We start from the raw sequence: 12,673 nt of genomic DNA on the forward strand, positions 1-12,673 counted from the left end.
ATCTGCAATTTTCCTTATGTAACAAACATCAGTGCAGTAGCCAGGAACTTTTGGTGGTGTGTGTGTGCGCACGCGTAAGTGTTTGGGGGAGGGTCATGTATTTGACCTTGTGCAAGGGTGTGGACCGGGGCCAGCGAGCATGTCTGCACGTCGTTCTATGCTACACACACAGAAATTTCGAGTTCGGGGGCTAGGGGTACGTTCCCAGTGTGCACCCCCTGGCTATGCTACTGACAAGCATGCTGCAAGGCAATGCTGGTCTAGTCTGGTACGGTTGGAAATTCCTCTCTCAAGTTAATTGCCTAGAATTGTTAGAAAGCTATATTGTGGCTCCAGGTGTGTATTGTACAGAATGAGTGATGCACGAATGATGGATGTCGCTACACCTATTGCCGCCTGCAAATGTGAACCACCATTCAGGCACACAGCAGTAGTGGGCAGTAGCACAAGTAAAACGGCACAATTGGCAAGGCTTCATTATGCATACACTGGACTTAAATGTCATTTGTGATTAAGATGCCTGGGACATGCATATGAGTATGCTTTGTTTCTGTGGCTATTATCTGGTTTCGTGCATCCCCTGAATGGGCTGTATTATTGTTGCATCCCCCTTGACAACAAACATTTGCTTGTGAGTACTTGTTCTTGCTGCCTTTCTTATCGCATTTTTTCTTGATGCTCAGGTCCCTGTCTTAACAATGCGGCCTCTGGCTGTTTTACTTTGAGTAATATAGACTTGTATGGCATGAACATATCTGAATATAAGCAGTATAAGCACTCAATACCAGAGCTTTTGAAAGCTGCTACTATGAAATTGATGGTCAAGCTCAGAAAGGGTCAGCTGAAGCGGCCACAACCAATGAGTTACTGAAGGTATAAAAGCTGCTTTTCTGAATAACTTTTCAAAGACAAATACAGCAATATGTGTGCCACATTTTGCAAGAATTCGCGGTTATCTGACACATACTCGTTTTTAGAAATTGTCCCAAGTGTCACAAGCACACCGAATGTAGAAGCTTCAAAGTAATACAATGAAAGCCACACCTCTCGACCATGTGGAAGGAAAAAATCTCCTAAGGTAGGGCACAGCTCATTGAGTTAAAAAGAAAAAAAGAAACAAGAACACATGTGGTCGTTCATTGAAATTTCTATTTATTTTTAAAAGTGCAATTCAGAACAAGTTACTGCATAGTGTATTAATGTACATTCACATGTCCCTCTGCATGCAACACAATGTTGAATATATGCACTAATCATGCATGCCTTCCACCAGTGTGTATTATTTGGATCGAAACTGAGTGAATCAAATGGCATGTGGTTCATTTCTAGTTCCAGGTATAACTTGCCGGCTGATAGCACTAAGGACTAGAAACAATAAACAAATTGACATTAGTTAGGTGGTTTCTTTTAATGCAGTGAAACCTAACTGATGTCCGAGTACGCATTCACAAGACATGTACACATGAACATGTCACTAAAATACTTCGAAGCCTGACACACATGCGCGCGCACACACACACACACACACACACACACACACACACACACACACACACACACACACTCGCTCACTCATTCATTCACTCACTTATTAAGAAGCTAGCTGACACCACAAATAGCTGCACTTCTTACATCTGCGCGGCAGCTAGTTCTTTTTCTTAGAATCTGCCTGAGAAAAGAAAAGCTTGAGCATTACGCGCGTAGCGCCCATTAGCTCCGCGCCGTCCGCGAACACTCACCACCGCAGCTAAAAAAGCCGCGTAAAACAGAAGACAAGTGGTAATCCGTTCAGTCGACGCCGTACGAGTGCGACTTCGGCACGACTGTGGGCGAGGATTCACTAGCTAGCCGCTAGCATATCGTGGCACAGCGGGGAAGGCCCCGAGCACGCGTCCGTGCGGAGAACCACAGATAACGAAAAGGCGATGGCTTCGCGGCCGCCGATCACCGCCGTTCTGCGCACCGGTGCACGTAATTCTTTTGTGTGGTATAAAGGCCGATGGCCGCCCAAATGCTACTCGTAAACACACATACCGACGCACGCGCAACTACGAAGAGCAAGATGTACGGGCGTCATCAGCAACGCCGACGACAGTGGCGCCATACAATAAAGAACCAACTGGTGGCGCTTCGCGGACTTTGGCTTCAGTTTCACTTTTAGTTGATACGAACAGACGCGAGGACACTCTGGGCCGAAGCCATCGAAGTCCTGCATGGTCTGCTTCCAAATTCAGATGTCGGGGCCGATCTTGCAGTGCGACAGGGCATTTTAGTCGGCGAGACGAACAAATCGACTATTATATCACTTTGAATAACTTAATTGGCACTCTAGAAATGTATAATTTCGCAGTAAAAAGGAAAAATTTTGAACAATGCATCTCTCATTGCTCGTTTACTTCCAACGCAGTGTAAAATAAAATAAAATAATACAGCGAATAAGAAATAGAACTCCGTTTATGCTAAAGGGAGGTTTGTCTCTTGGAAACTCCCTTTTAAAAACGATGTAAATTGAGGCTCTCCCTCCTTATTTCCTCCCCATTTTGCGAGGGAGCAACATGGAGGACGCTAACCATTTCTACACCACTGTAAGGGAGCACGGTTTTCAGGCACGTAGTCCCAAGGGAGGTTGCAGCCCTTAGAGTACCCTTTTCGGCTTATTTCAGTTTACAGTGTACACAGTGGTATTAGATCTGCCGATATGTAGGCGCGATCCAACCTGGCGTGACTATTTCGCTGATAGTGGGTGAACGGTGTCGTATCTGCATTGGCCATCACACCCCCAACGTCCTCTAAATTGTAGTTTTCTATCGCCAGATTCAAGTACCGCGCACTTGCATCATGAATAGGCGGGCTTCCAACCCTGTCTTTTACGTTACAGACGCAATTGAAATCACCCATCATCACAACAATTTCATCACACTGCAAATGGGCTTCAACACTTTCAAAGAAAGCCTTGCGCTCGTTCACCTTATTGGGTGCATACAAGCAAATAATCCGCCATTTCAAATCAGCAAAACACACATCGCAAACAATTAGTCAACCACCCTCGTCTGTGTAGACGCTTTCTACCGAGAAGCCTAAAGCGCTTCTCAGAAATAGTGCACAACCGCCTGCAATACCGACTGCGTGGCACACACATACGTAGAAACGTGACCTAAATGGATCCAGCATTCGATCCGTTCCTTCTTCACTATCGACTTTTGTTTCTTGTACAGCGATTACGTCAAGGTTCTTTTCCATGAACAGGCGACAAAGCTGGTATTGCTTGCGCCTTCCTGCAAGGCCTCGAACATTAATTGTACCAAATCGTAATGCTGTGTCTAGGTGTATTTCCATGGCAATGTGAGAAGGCGCGTCAGACCGAAATCTCTCTTAAGCAGACTACAGGCCACAGTTGACACTCACTTCGTTCGCATGCGACGTCAGTCTTCACATCCTCCGTCGTCTTATCCGGCAGCTCGATGTCAGCCTCGGTCGAAAACAATTTTGGAGTCACCACCCCCCTCCCCTCCCCCACCGCAGTACGCCCACATACTGCGAACACTGGCTGCGGGTTCACGTCGGTCCCGACGCTGGCCCTTTTCTGTCCGCTGGGATGTTGGGTGCTGGCTTGAAGCTTAACCGGCGCCAAGTCGGTGTTTTCGCAAGTGGTTCTTCGTGGCTTGCTTCAGTTGATCTTTCGTCATTTTCCACGGTATTGTCAAGCGGGCGTTTTAACGGACCTGCTCCTCTGAGTGGTTCCGTCGTGTCCATAGGACTTGGAGTGTGTCCGAGTGATTCGGCAGGCTCGTTGACTGTCTTGTTCTTGTCATCCTTGTCGGCAAGGTTTTCTTTGGCTTCAGTTGGAGAGGACTTCTTTGCAACTTCTTTGGTGTCCATATTCTTCTCAGGCTCACGAGTGCCGTCCTTCGGAGCGGGGCTTTGCACCACGCCGTCCCTTCCAGCGGCCTCTTCAGCATCGACTGCGTCCATTGTGTGCTCCTGGATGACTTCATCACTTTTAGTTGGTCCCGCCACGTTGGCGTATGTTCGCACGCACGAGCTTTCGTCATGCCCGAAGCGGCGACACATAGCACAGCGTGGCACGCGACACTCTCGCCTGATATGGCCTGTGCGGTTGCACTTCAGGCACAGCGGGGCACGCCCAGGCGCCACCAGCAGTGTCATGACGCCGGAGATCCGAAGTTGGTGCGGGAGGTCGTCAATGGTAACACCCGATTTGAGCTTCAGGGATACCGTGCGAGTTGACGAACCTTTATCAGTGATGCCTTGAACGCGCCACCGTTCCTTGAACACCTCGGTGACCTTCCCAAAAGGGGCGAGCGCGGCACGCACGTCCTCATCTTGCACGTTGTGCAGAAGCCAGTAGATCTTGAGCCGCACATCCTGGCTGTCTGGGTTGACCACCAGGCAGCGACGCTCCTTCACCATTATGTCACCGAAGTCCAGCATCTTCTTCATTGCCTCTGGGCTTCTAAACGTAACTGCCCACACGTGGTTCATCTGGAAGGCCCCCAAGGCGTTAACCTCGGGGAGCACTCCCAGGCGAACCAGCGTGTCTCGGAAATCCTCAACTCGGTAGGGTCTTGCCTTTACGTCTCCGTGAAGAAATAGCGTGTTGGCTACGCATGGTCCTGTAGGCAGAGGCGGCAAAATGACTTGGTAATCTTGGCAATCCATAGCAGCATTCCTGTTACCGCGGTTCGACTGAGCCGCTAAGACCGCCCCGTTGGAGCACATGAAAACACGTCCGTAGGCTTTCGCGGCCGGCAGTGGAATCCACACCACGGGAACCGAGCACGGAGTAGAGTATTTCGCTCCCCCTTTTCTTTTGTGCGTATACGATCGCAATAGAAATAAAAACGAAAAGCTTTGTTCCCGCCCGGGATCGAACCGGGGACCTTGCGCGTGTGAGGCGCACGTGATAACCACTACACCACGGGAACCGAGCACGGAGTAGAGTATTTCGCTCCCCCTTTTCTTTTGTGCGTATACGATCGCAATAGAAATAAAAACGAAAAGCTTTGTTCCCGCCCGGGATCGAACCGGGGACCTTGCGCGTGTGAGGCGCACGTGATAACCACTACACCACGGGAACCGAGCACGAAGTAGAGTATTTCGCTCCCCCTTTTCTTTTGTGCGTATACAATCGCAATATTAATAAAAACGAAATGCTTTGTTCCCGCCCGGGATCGAACCGGGGACCTTGCGCGTGTGAGGCGCACGTGATAACCACTACACCACGGGAACCGAGCACGGAGTAGAGTATTTCGCTCCCCCCTTTTCTTTTGTGCGTATACGATCGCAATAGAAATAAAAACGAAAAGCTTTGTTCTCGCCCGGGATCGAACCGGGGACCTTGCGCGTGTGAGGCGCACGTGATAACCACTACACCACGGGAACCGAGCAAGGAGTAGAGTATTTCGCTCCCCCTTTTCTTTTGTGCGTATACGATCGCAATAGAAATAAAAACGAAAAGCTTTGTTCCCGCCCGGGATCGAACCGGGGACCTTGCGCGTGTGAGGCGCATGTGATAACCACTACACCACGGGAACCGAGCACGGAGTAGAGTATTTCGCTCCCCCTTTTCTTTTGTGCGTATACGATCGCAATAGAAATAAAAACGAAAAGCTTTGTTCCCGCCCGGGATCGAACCGGGGACCTTGCGCGTGTGAGGCGCATGTGATAACCACTACACCACGGGAACCGAGCAAGGAGTAGAGTATTTCGCTCCCCCTTTTCTTCGGCGCGCATACAATCGCAATAGAAATAAAAACGAAAAGCTTTGTTCCCGCCCGGGATCGAACCGGGGACCTTGCGCGTGTGAGGCGCACGTGATAACCACTACACCACGGGAACCGAGCACGGAGTAGAGTATTTCGCTCCCCCTTTTATTTTGTGCGTATACGATCGCAATAGAAATAAAAACGAAAAGCTTTGTTCCCGCCCGGGATCGAACCGGGGACCTTGCGCGTGTGAGGCGCATGTGATAACCACTACACCACGGGAACCGAGCAAGGAGTAGAGTATTTCGCTCCCCCTTTACTTCGGCGCGCATACAATCGCAATAGAAATAAAAACGAAAAGCTTTGTTCCCGCCCGGGATCGAACCGGGGACCTTGCGCGTGTGAGGCGCACGTGATAACCACTACACCACGGGAACCGAGCACGGAGTAGAGTATTTCGCTCCCCCTTTTATTTTGTGCGTATACGATCGCAATAGAAATAAAAACGAAAAGCTTTGTTCCCGCCCGGGATCGAACCGGGGACCTTGCGCGTGTGAGGCGCATGTGATAACCACTACACCACGGGAACCGATTTTTTTTTTATTTATTGCCGGTCTTTGACAATGTACAATGCACACAGTATAGAAACAGACATCACAAAAAGAACACCTACAGAACATACTGAAAAACATGAAAGCCATCAGCCCAACATGGACTGGCGTTGTCAAACTAAAATTCTTTTAAAGCTGTCAGAGGTTCTATCCTCGACAGCCAATCGGGTACAATATCTTGCATTTTCTTAATTTCCATGAAACGAGACATACTTTCTCGAAAATAAATACGAGCAGGCCTAGCATCTGGGTCGCAATGGTACCCAGCCATTCGTGCCCGCCATAAACAGTGGAGGCCATTGAGCATAATTAGGTCGTATGGAACCCCGTCCTCATTCTCAATCGGTAAGTACCTGATCCCATGCGGATTCAACGGAAACTCCTTCTTGATTGTCCGTTTTAGGACGTCCCAGAAGTACACCCCTTCCCAGCAATGCAAAAACACATGATCTACAGTTTCAGGTTGCTTGCAAATCAAGCAGTGTGGGCCCCATGGTACAAGGAAGCCGCGTTCTTCCATGAATGTCTTCACTGACAGTGTTCCTGTGTGTAGCCTAAAAAAGAATGTTTTTGCCCCAGTAGGCACCTCCATTCTTTTCACCCGTTTAAGGACATCCTGTCCTGGTCCTCCACTGTATATCGCTCTGTACAATGGCACTGGAAATATAATATCGCATACATCTTTATATAATGTCTTTCTTTTCACGTCAGAAAGATAATCGAAAGAAAAACGCACAGAAAGAAAGCGCACACTGTCGACTACCTCTTTAAGATAGCCGCGAATCGTTCCTGGCATACTATTGGTACTAACAATGAGCGCCGGCAGAGCAGCTCTTAATCTGAGCTGTAATACCATACGCAGAAAAGGATCACGCACATCTCGAAAAAACAAAAATCTATTGACAAGCTGTCGTACAAAAAGATGCGCCAAGCCCAGGCCACCTTCCTTCACCCGCCTGAACAGATTTGTTCGGCTACATCTTTCCCAGTTAGAGTCCCAGATAAAAACGGCGAACACTCTGTGCAATCTTTGCACATTTACCCTTGAACAAAACAACGTCTGCATGACGTACCACAACTTCGTAATGAAAAACAAATTACATACAGTTAGCCCTTGCGAAAATGGACAGGTTGATGCCTTTCCACCTGTCTGCTTTTTCTTTTGTTTCTTTTATTTGGTTCGTCCAGTATTCCTCGCTCTGTTTGTAGCTATCCAAGGGAACACCGAGATACTTGGTAGGGGTTTTCACCCAGCTCACATTCGCAAAGTTGTCCGGGGCCGAGGACCACTCTCCGTGCCACAAACCGAGGGACTTACCCCAGTTCACTTTACTGCCCGTTACATCACAAAACTGTTCACCACGCGTATTGTTTCCGTTACGCTTTCTCTGTTTGTACAACACACGGCGATATCATCTGCATATGCCAGGAGCTTGACTTCTGTGGCTGCCAAGCTATAACCGCGTATTTGATCGTTCTCAGTTATCGCCAAACACATCGTTTCAATGTAAACTGCAAACAAAAGAGGACTGAGGGGGCAGCCTTGACGCACAGAACGCATGACGTTAATGGGGGCCCCCAATGATTTATTCACAATTAAACGTGTTGTGCAGTTCTGATACGGCCAATGCCACTCCCTCAGTGATGATGGCACCTACATTAACGTGATCCAGGATGGCAAACAAAATATCATGAGACACACAGTCAAAAGCTTTCTCTAGGTCAAGCTGGAGCACTGCGACGCCATCGTAAGTGAGGTCACAGCACTCGAGCACGCACCGCATCGTGTGAATATTCGAAAAAATTGACCTCCCTTTGATGCCCACACGTTTGGTGGTCTGCGACGATTTCTTTGATGACGCTTTGAAGTCTGGCTGCCAAAACCTTCATGAAAATCTTATAGTCGACATTGGTTAAAGATATCGGCCTATAAGATGTCACGAGCCTAAGTTTCTCCGCTTTGTCACTCTTAGGTATCAAGATGGTATGCGCTTTACCAAAAGAAGGCGGCAAAGCTTTGTTCACATACGCGTCGTTAAACAGGCCTGTTAGCAGGGGCGAAAGTTCTTTCTTGAAGGCTTTATAAAAACAAGCGCTCAGACCGTCAGGTCCGGGTGATTTGCCATTGTTCAAATCATTTATTGCTTTTACGACTTCGTGTTCTCTTATAGTCCCTTCTAATCGGTCCTTCGTGTCGTCACTCAATCGCGGCATGCGACTGAGAAAGACCCTTTTGAACTCATCTACATTAGCTTCTTGATATGCAAACAGTGACTGGTAATACTCTAAAAACGCTCGGCCTATGCTCTTATTATCTTCGACGAGTGTGCCATTCCACGAGATCTTATCGACATGATTACGTCGACCATGAGCTTTTTCAAGTCCTAGTGCCCTTTTGGTGGGCGTCTCTCCCGCTACTAATGCGTTTGCTCTTGCTCGCACAATCGCACCTTGATAGCGTTCTTTGTCCAACTGTTCGATTTTTTCTTTGATGGTTCGCATATCTTGCTTATACGCCCCTGGCTCTTCGCACTCCAGCGCTATCAGCTGATTAAGTATCTTTCGTAAGTCTCGTTCTTTCATTTCCCTCTCAAACTTTAAGCAGCTCGACCTTTCTATTGCTTTCATTTTTACCTTTTGTTTGAACCATTCCCATTTCTCTGCTATGGTTTCAGTACTTTCATCGCATACTTCCATAACGGCCTCATGTATTGCCTCTACAAATGGCTCGTCTTTTAGTAGTAAGGCATTCATTTTCCATAGTTCCCAGTTAAAAGATGATTCCTTCTTCATACCGATGTGACACTTCACCAAGCAGTGATCTGAGAACGACACAGGTGCGACAGAATAACTGTGACACATTGGAATCATGTCTTGTGACATGTACAAGCGGTCTAACCGCGCATGACTACTGCCTTGAAATCGTGTATACATCACCTCCCGCTCCCCCTCCAGACAGTCACATACATCGTCTAGTTCACTATCACTAATCAACTTAGAAAGTATGTGACTGCTTTTATCTCGAATACCGGCATTATTGGATCGATCCCGAGCCCTCAAAACACAGTTGAAATCCCCCAACAAAATCATGCACTTATCACGGCTAATGTACCGAAAAAGATTCGAAAAAAATACAGCACGCTCTTCTACAACATTTGGCGCATATATGCACATAACTCTGAATTCGACTCCACCACAAACAAAGTCGCAAACGACCATTCTTCCCGTCTGACATGAAAATACACTTTCAACCACAAGGTCGGGTAACTTCTTAATAAACAGGACGCATCCAGCTGACGTCCCTACCGCGTGGCTCACGACCGCATAATATCTAGACGTGAAACGCCGCACCATGCTCCCGGTCTCCTCCTCCCCGTCTACCTTGGTCTCCTGGACAGCTAGAACGTCTATGTCTTGGTCAGTGGCCAACCGTAGGACTTGACTCTGCCTACGCCTAGCCGCCAGCCCTCTAACGTTTAGAGTTGCAATACTGAGTGACGGATTAGGAGCCATGATGAACTAGAGAATGAGGTAGGCCCGGAGCATGGTGCTTACCCCTCACGACCAGCCGTCGGCTAGCCGTCTCCGGGACCGCCCGGTTTCTCGTCGTTGTTTGTCTGCTGGGCTTGGTCCCCAGGCTTTCTGTCGGACGGAACGTTCGGCTTTGGTTTGAAGCTCGAGCGCCTCCCGAGAGGTGATTTTGCCGGCGGCCCATCACTGGAGCTGGTTGCCGCGTTGTCTTTGTCCTCGGCCTCATCACGGGGACGCTTGAAGGTGGCTCCGAGACTTGCAGCCCGGTCACCGTCGATAGCGGCCTCGCCCTGTTGCATCGCTCCATCGTCTTCCTCTCCTTCGTCTTCATTTGCGCCTTCTTTTGCATGGACAGCTTCCGCGTCGACCCATGCCGGCGCAGTCACTTGCTCCGTAGTTCCCTTTCCCTTGGCGTCAACGCCCTCCGGTACCGACCCAGCACCTGTCGCTGGGTGCCCAAGGTCTCCGGCTCCCTTAGCAGCGTCTTCGGTCTCGACCACATCCATGACAAGTTCTGCTGCCTCTTGACTCGCGGCTGGGCCAGTCGCGGTAGCGTAGGTCTTGACGCATTCGGTGTCAATGTGCCCGTAACGTCGGCACCGGGAGCAGCGTGGCACCTTACATTCCCTTCGCACGTGCCCAGTGCCTTGGCAGCGGAGGCACTGCATCGGCCGACCGGGTACCACCACCAAGGCCTAACTCTCCGGCAACACGTATCTGGTGAGGGATATCTTCCACTTTCATGCCGCTCTTCAGCTTGAGAAGAACAGTCCTCGTGGTGGAACATTTGTCTGCGACACCTTGGACACGCCACTTCTCTCGACTCACCTCTTCTACCTTGCCGAAGGTCGCGAACGCAGTCCGGACGTCTTCCTCGGCCACACCGTGCAGCAGCCAGTGAAGTCTGAGCTTCACCTGCTGATCCTGAGGGTCGACAATCACACATCGCCGGCCCTTCACCTGAAGTTCTTTCAAGGCTAGCAGGCGCTTCGTTGCAGCTGCGTCACTGAGGGTCACCGCCCACACATGATTAACTTGGTAGGCCCCAAGGCACACAATTTCCGGCAGCAGGCTCGTAGGCGTTAGGGCATCCCTAAAATCTTCGACCTTGTAAGGCCTCGCTCGTACATCACCATGTAGAAACACGGTGTTATTCACTATTCGTCCTTTTGGCAGTTGAGGCAAAATAAACTGGTATTCCGTTTCTTCGTCGTTGCTGTACCTGTTTCCGCGGCCAAAAGTAGCCGCTGTCGCTGCCCTTGAAGAGGCCATGATCCCACGAACCGTCACGCTCGGTGGCCGGAAGCAGAATGACACCACGGGAACCGAGCACGGAGTAGAGTATTTCGCTCCCCCTTTTCTTTTGTGCGTATACGATCGCAATAGAAATAAAAACGAAAAGCTTTGTTCCCGCCCGGGATCGAACCGGGGACCTTGCGCGTGTGAGGCGCATGTGATAACCACTACACCACGGGAACCGAGCAAGGAGTAGAGTATTTCGCTCCCCCTTTTCTTTTGAGCGTATACGATCGCAATAGAAATAAAAATGAAAAAGCTTTGTTCCCGCCCGGGATCGAACCGGGGACCTTGCGCGTGTGAGGCGCACGTGATAACCACTACACCACGGGAACCGAGCACGGAGTAGAGTATTTCGCTCCCCCTTTTCTTCGGCGCGCATACAATCGCAATACAAATAAAAACGAAAAGCTTTGTTCCCGCCCGGGATCGAACCGGGGACCTTGCGCGTGTGAGGCGCACGGGATAACCACTACACCACGGGAACCGAGCACGGAGTAGAGTATTTCGCTCCCCCTTTTCTTTTGTGCGTATACGATCGCAATAGAAATAAAAATGAAAAAGCTTTGTTCCCGCCCGGGATCGAACCGGGGACCTTGCGCGTGTGAGGCGCACGTGATAACCACTACACCACGGGAACCGAGCAAGGAGTAGAGTATTTCGCTCCCCCTTTTCTTTTGTGCGCATACAATCGCAATAGAAATAAAAACGAAAAGCTTTGTTCCCGCCCGGGATCGAACCGGGGACCTTGCGCGTGTGAGGCGCACGGGATAACCACTACACCACGGGAACCGAGCACGGAGTAGAGTATTTCGCTCCCCCTTTTCTTTTGTGCGTATACGATCGCAATAGAAATAAAATGAAAAAGCTTTGTTCCCGCCCGGGATCGAACCGGGGACCTTGCGCGTGTGAGGCGCACGTGATAACCACTACACCACGGGAACCGAGCAAGGAGTAGAGTATTTCGCTCCCCCTTTTCTTTTGTGCGCATACAATCGCAATAGAAATAAAAACGAAAAGCTTTGTTCCCGCCCGGGATCGAACCGGGGACCTTGCGCGTGTGAGGCGCACGTGATAACCACTACACCACGGGAACTTTTTTTTTTTTCTTTATTGCCGTCTTCGGCACACAAAATCAAGGTTTACAATATGATAAAACGTGCCAACCACACTTTGGCTAGCACAGTACTAAAATCTTTTCATTGACACCAGTTCATCGAGTACAGACATCCATTGTGGTGGATCAGGCAGTACTTTGTACGCGTCTCTCACGTAAACAACACTCTCAATGAAGTGTTCTCGCACCGGTATCACAACGATGTCTGCATGTTCAAATTGCATGCGAGTTTTCCACATCGCGTGGAGGCCCAGGACCATAATGAGGTCATACGGTACTTCCTCTGAGGAATCTACTGGCAAGAAGCGTATTCCATACGGGTCCAGAGGTAACTGTTTCTTCAGCGTTCTCTGCAGGACGTCCCAGTGAAAGATCGGGTCCCAGCAATCAAG

General features: G+C 49.4%; 17 non-coding genes across 17 annotated transcripts; all 17 read right to left on the minus strand.

Annotated features, from left to right (window-relative positions):
• Window positions 1-4,873: 4,873 nt before the first annotated feature.
• On the minus strand, window positions 4,874-4,946 carry Trnav-cac (transfer RNA valine (anticodon CAC)). Its single transcript has one exon. It is a non-coding gene; the product is annotated as a tRNA-Val (tRNA).
• Window positions 4,947-5,025: 79 nt separating this feature from the next.
• On the minus strand, window positions 5,026-5,098 carry Trnav-cac (transfer RNA valine (anticodon CAC)). Its single transcript has one exon. It is a non-coding gene; the product is annotated as a tRNA-Val (tRNA).
• Window positions 5,099-5,177: 79 nt separating this feature from the next.
• Trnav-cac (transfer RNA valine (anticodon CAC)) lies at window positions 5,178-5,250 on the minus strand. The gene has a single exon. It is a non-coding gene; the product is annotated as a tRNA-Val (tRNA).
• An 80-nt stretch (window positions 5,251-5,330) lies between these two features.
• Trnav-cac (transfer RNA valine (anticodon CAC)) lies at window positions 5,331-5,403 on the minus strand. Its single transcript has one exon. It is a non-coding gene; the product is annotated as a tRNA-Val (tRNA).
• Window positions 5,404-5,482: 79 nt separating this feature from the next.
• Window positions 5,483-5,555, minus strand: Trnav-cac (transfer RNA valine (anticodon CAC)). Its single transcript has one exon. It is a non-coding gene; the product is annotated as a tRNA-Val (tRNA).
• Window positions 5,556-5,634: 79 nt separating this feature from the next.
• Trnav-cac (transfer RNA valine (anticodon CAC)) lies at window positions 5,635-5,707 on the minus strand. The gene has a single exon. It is a non-coding gene; the product is annotated as a tRNA-Val (tRNA).
• Window positions 5,708-5,786: 79 nt separating this feature from the next.
• On the minus strand, window positions 5,787-5,859 carry Trnav-cac (transfer RNA valine (anticodon CAC)). The gene has a single exon. It is a non-coding gene; the product is annotated as a tRNA-Val (tRNA).
• Window positions 5,860-5,938: 79 nt separating this feature from the next.
• Trnav-cac (transfer RNA valine (anticodon CAC)) lies at window positions 5,939-6,011 on the minus strand. Its single transcript has one exon. It is a non-coding gene; the product is annotated as a tRNA-Val (tRNA).
• Window positions 6,012-6,090: 79 nt separating this feature from the next.
• Window positions 6,091-6,163, minus strand: Trnav-cac (transfer RNA valine (anticodon CAC)). Its single transcript has one exon. It is a non-coding gene; the product is annotated as a tRNA-Val (tRNA).
• A 79-nt stretch (window positions 6,164-6,242) lies between these two features.
• Window positions 6,243-6,315, minus strand: Trnav-cac (transfer RNA valine (anticodon CAC)). Its single transcript has one exon. It is a non-coding gene; the product is annotated as a tRNA-Val (tRNA).
• A 4,958-nt stretch (window positions 6,316-11,273) lies between these two features.
• Window positions 11,274-11,346, minus strand: Trnav-cac (transfer RNA valine (anticodon CAC)). Its single transcript has one exon. It is a non-coding gene; the product is annotated as a tRNA-Val (tRNA).
• Window positions 11,347-11,426: 80 nt separating this feature from the next.
• Trnav-cac (transfer RNA valine (anticodon CAC)) lies at window positions 11,427-11,499 on the minus strand. Its single transcript has one exon. It is a non-coding gene; the product is annotated as a tRNA-Val (tRNA).
• A 79-nt stretch (window positions 11,500-11,578) lies between these two features.
• Trnav-cac (transfer RNA valine (anticodon CAC)) lies at window positions 11,579-11,651 on the minus strand. The gene has a single exon. It is a non-coding gene; the product is annotated as a tRNA-Val (tRNA).
• Window positions 11,652-11,731: 80 nt separating this feature from the next.
• Window positions 11,732-11,804, minus strand: Trnav-cac (transfer RNA valine (anticodon CAC)). Its single transcript has one exon. It is a non-coding gene; the product is annotated as a tRNA-Val (tRNA).
• A 79-nt stretch (window positions 11,805-11,883) lies between these two features.
• On the minus strand, window positions 11,884-11,956 carry Trnav-cac (transfer RNA valine (anticodon CAC)). Its single transcript has one exon. It is a non-coding gene; the product is annotated as a tRNA-Val (tRNA).
• A 79-nt stretch (window positions 11,957-12,035) lies between these two features.
• Window positions 12,036-12,108, minus strand: Trnav-cac (transfer RNA valine (anticodon CAC)). Its single transcript has one exon. It is a non-coding gene; the product is annotated as a tRNA-Val (tRNA).
• A 79-nt stretch (window positions 12,109-12,187) lies between these two features.
• Trnav-cac (transfer RNA valine (anticodon CAC)) lies at window positions 12,188-12,260 on the minus strand. The gene has a single exon. It is a non-coding gene; the product is annotated as a tRNA-Val (tRNA).
• Window positions 12,261-12,673: the final 413 nt, after the last annotated feature.

Source organism: Dermacentor silvarum, chromosome 1, assembly GCF_013339745.2.
Source record: "Dermacentor silvarum isolate Dsil-2018 chromosome 1, BIME_Dsil_1.4, whole genome shotgun sequence".
Lineage (NCBI taxonomy): Eukaryota > Metazoa > Arthropoda > Arachnida > Ixodida > Ixodidae > Dermacentor > Dermacentor silvarum.